Raw genomic sequence first — 4,308 nt, 5'->3', positions numbered from 1 at the left:
GCCTTACGTTTTTCAAACGCAAATTTTCTTCAAATGTAATTTCAAAGTTGCCAATCTATTGGAATACAAAGTAATTAACCATGTATATTAAACTTTATATTATATATAATAATGAGTGTTTAAATTATATATAATTAATTGTTATATAATATACCGCGATTACCGTATCCATATCCACGTTTTTGGAGATATTATCTTAAAGGGGATCATCATCAGGATATGGAATTGACGTACTTTTTCCAGCTAAGGGAAATGACGATATCTACAATGTTAAAAATATATATATTATTCAATTTGTACATATAATGTAAAAATTTTATTAAATTAATGGGACTTAAGTCGCAAACTATACTTACTATCTCAGTATTGACATTTTCCTTGACCGTACCCGGAATTGGATCAGGAATAACATCAGGGACGGGAACATCCTCTACAGCACCGGAGTTCGTTGTCATCTATAGTTATGAAAATAAACATATGATTCACTTTAAAAATATTATATATAATTTAAATAGGACTGCAGTCAACAACTACGTTGTTGTAGAATTTTTTCCCGTGGCTCGCAAAAGTGGTTGACACTCCTCGGTGCAACCTATTCAACTCGTCTCTAGGCCAAGAGCAATAGTCAATTGGAATTATCCTCGCCTCCAATGAGCGGCACACGAGCCACACGGTGGATGTCATCATGGAACTTTTTTTGGCTTTCTTTACTCCAACGCAAACTAATGGGTCGTAGGCTACAGCCAACATTAGGGTGTTTCATTTCCGATGAAAGTCTGAATTTTTGCACCAAATTTTTTTTGACCGACTAAAATATCGTTAAAATAACACTGATTTTTTAAAAATGAAATCTACTTTTGCTGTTATTTTTGGAGGGTCAAGTTCTTACATGATCAATTTCTTATTCTAACTGAAGATGGTACACTAAGAAAGTAATTTTTGCTGAAAATTTGAACTTTGTCCTATTTTATTTGGTATTGCCGCAAATGATTACAACATCGAAAATTGTGCCTTTTTGACTAATTTAAGGAAATAGTTGATTATTCAAATTTTTTTTGATGAGGGATGGAACTAATCTTCGATGGTGTTCTATAACTTAAAAGTGCAGATTGAAGTTGTTCCTCATCTTCAGTTGCAAATTTCGCAAATTCTCTAGAGGTGACGAATGATTGCGCTGAGCGTGGAGTCAAAATAATTAATGATTTCAAAGATGTAAAAAGTGTTATTTTAAAGATATTTAGTCGGTCAAAAAAATTTGGTGCAAAAAATTCCGACTTTTATCGGAAATGAAACACCCTAAGCCAACATCCACATAAAAGAAAATGTAACTAAAAACCTCGCCAACCGCAATTGGGTCTCGTCAACTGACAGCTGATAACACATACAGCTTTAAATGACGATGTCATTAGATTTTTAAGTAATTATCCCGCTTTTCTCACTGTGTTTCCAGTCACCACTTAAGAAATTCACCGTTCCAGGTGGATTATTGGGTCGGTTCGCTGGAATTCACAGAATTATCACTGATTTGTGTAAGTATAATATTCTTAGTGTAAAATTTGTACGCTTTTTTATAACTTTTTAAAATGCTTAGGTAATAGTGTATGATGAGATACCATCAGCAGCAGCCGAAACTGCTTTTCCAGCCTAACCACTCGTTCCATGCCCACAAATTATTATAACTTCTAAATCCGTCCGTGGGCAACCACTCACTGAAACCGACTGTTTATATTCTTTCGACGAGCACGGAAAGATCAATAACCACAGAGATATCCTGCGGAAAATATTCCGTGGGGTAAGTAAAATATAATCACATCATTATTTTACTTTTTTGTATTACCTAGGCCTATTATTTGCCTAATTTTAGGGTATCGATCCATCAATCCGAGCATCTGTGTGGCCGTTTTTGCTTGAGTTTTTCCCCAAGGAATCAATTGCCGCCCAAAGAAAAGAGTTGCGCGCCATAAAAGAGCGTGAATATCACCTAATGAATCAGCAATGGTATACGCGATGTTACCGATTCAAGAGCTTCGTTTTGGTTCATTTACCGAGCATAAAAGTCAAATAGGTAAATATTGCGTTCAACTTTGAAATAGGGTCGTTCTATGAAATTTAGATTTGTTTTTTAAACATACATGGTGGTAAAAAACTGATTCTAACCATGTATGCTTACAACAAATCTGAATTTCATGCAACGACCCTATTCTTAATGGGCGCGTTCATCAATGCGTTACACTTTTTACATTTTTTTTATCCCCTCCCCGCTGCATGTGGTCTTTGGCCCCATTGACTTACGTAAGAGAATGTGGCCGATGTAGCGTTCCCGTATTATTTCTGCATTTCTATGTATAGACTATAATTTTGCGTGATCCTTTTCAATGGAATTGAACTGTGCTTATATTTAATTGTAATTCTAGACTACACTTTTTCTCGAGTCCCCATTATAATTAAAAATAAAAGAATAAGAATGAAATATAAGCACAGTTAAACTGCATTCAAGGATTACGCAAAATTATCATCTATGGCCACGTTATCTGATGTAACTCAACGTAAACAGGGGAGGAACTGTTGTCGGCTGAACGCTTCTAATCCAAAAATATTAATTCGAAACCCTTTTAGACTTGGATGTTGCCAGAATAGACCTACCTTACCTCAGTCGGTTGTATTTTATTTAAGTCGATATTCGTGCATGAGTTATTGTTGTCAGTTTCAACAAGTTCACAAACAACTGGAGAATAAACAGACTAAGGAATTCGTTGACTAGCCTGTGCTATTTGTTCGTCAGTTTTCGAGTTATTCGAGTCCGAATTTTTTTCTTGGTTTTCCTTGGAGGATGTCCTCTGGATTTCGTTCTCATAGTGTTAACCGTGGGAGTGGACATAGTTGGTTTTAAGAGTGACAGAATTCTGTAGATGATGTAATGTGTCGGTTTATAATGTGGAACTACAGGTTGTAGTGCAAAAAGATCGTTCTTTCTAGACCGACAACGCATGCATCCATTGATCAGCATCATTTTTCGCCAACGTTCTGGTAACAAATTGGGTTGGACATCGCACAGTGCTGTTGTTGAGTAGCGGTCAAATGGCTGGATACTATGATGAATTGGTGGAGCAACTTTGTTTGCCAAATAATACTTTTTACCAGAAGAAAACCACAAAACAATTACAACTTCATTCATAAACCAGAAAAAGAACCTTACTTTGATAGGGTTTCCTTCTTCATTACTTCTTTTGTTTTTAAGCGATTTGTTCTTGATACGAATTCCGATCTTTTTGGCAGTCCAATGTGGTAGCATTTAGTGAGAAATCATGGAATTAACCATGTTTTCTACTGCGCTCTTTTTATCGATCAAAAGTTCCTAACAAAATGAAGTAAATTGTTCCATTCCCATTGCTATCAGCTGTTCTTCATATGAAGACATTTTACACGGCCCTGCTCATTAAAAAAATTTCATGTTTGGAACTAAAAGAATGTGATTAGAAAATAATCATACCTGGTTCACTTTGAAAGATCGCAAGCTTAGGAAGCAGCTCAGGGTAAATGAAGACACGACTCTCTGCCATTAATTCGACCATTTTAGGGTTGAAAGGATATCGCTCAGGATGTTTACTTGAGCGCTTAAAGAAATTCTTCTTTTCCCTATTAAAATATTTTTAGATTAAATAAATTATACAGTAAAAAATTAGCGCGAAAAACCTACCCACAGACGACGATAATTCTTTCAAACTTTGTAAGTTCTTCAGGCGGTACCTTGGTCACAACAGTTTCCCAATTATTAACTAGATCAATAGCCATTAGCCTAGTCATTCCGTCAACAAGAATAAAATGCGCGAAACTCTTCGTAGTGTCTTAATGACACACTTAATGTTCAACTTAAACCTGCCAGGTAAAGCTTATATCGTTCTTTTTTCTTAGTTCTTTTTTGTTTTTAGGGTATGAGTGACTTGCTCGCTCCTCTTCTTGTCGTTCTAGAAGACGAGGTGATGCCCTTTTGGTGTTTTACCTCTCTGATCAAACGCATGGTAAGTGTTATACTCTTTCGGTGTTATACTCTTTCGGGGGAGGGGGGGGGCAAAGTCGCGTTCCCACCTCTTTCTGGTTTGGCGTTAAGATAATTTGTTTTTCATGTCAAGGAAGGGGAGTAGGGAAGTTATTATTTGATTGTTTGATGGTGGGGAGGGGGGAGGAGGGAGGAAGAAAAATGCAATTAGTTGGGCATGTTTACATTTAAATTTGATTGATCAGAAGGGGATTCGTCAAAACGGTTTTCCGCCATCCTCTCTTATATCTTTTCTCTTAAAACTTCCTTAT

At 36.2% G+C, this 4,308-nt stretch overlaps 1 long non-coding RNA gene across 1 annotated transcript; it reads right to left on the bottom strand.

The window, feature by feature from the left end:
- Positions 1-3,211: 3,211 nt before the first annotated feature.
- On the bottom strand, positions 3,212-3,739 carry LOC124199756. The gene is made up of 3 exons (XR_006876978.1): positions 3,698-3,739; positions 3,491-3,636; positions 3,212-3,429 (listed from the first exon to the last, which is right to left on the bottom strand). It is a non-coding gene; the product is annotated as an uncharacterized LOC124199756 (long non-coding RNA).
- Between the last annotated feature and the right edge of the window lie 569 nt (positions 3,740-4,308).

Source organism: Daphnia pulex, chromosome 8 (assembly GCF_021134715.1).
Source record: "Daphnia pulex isolate KAP4 chromosome 8, ASM2113471v1".
NCBI classification, from domain to species: domain Eukaryota; kingdom Metazoa; phylum Arthropoda; class Branchiopoda; order Diplostraca; family Daphniidae; genus Daphnia; species Daphnia pulex.
The sequence above is the reverse complement of the archived record's forward strand: the minus strand, read 5'-3'. Positions and strand labels throughout refer to the sequence as shown.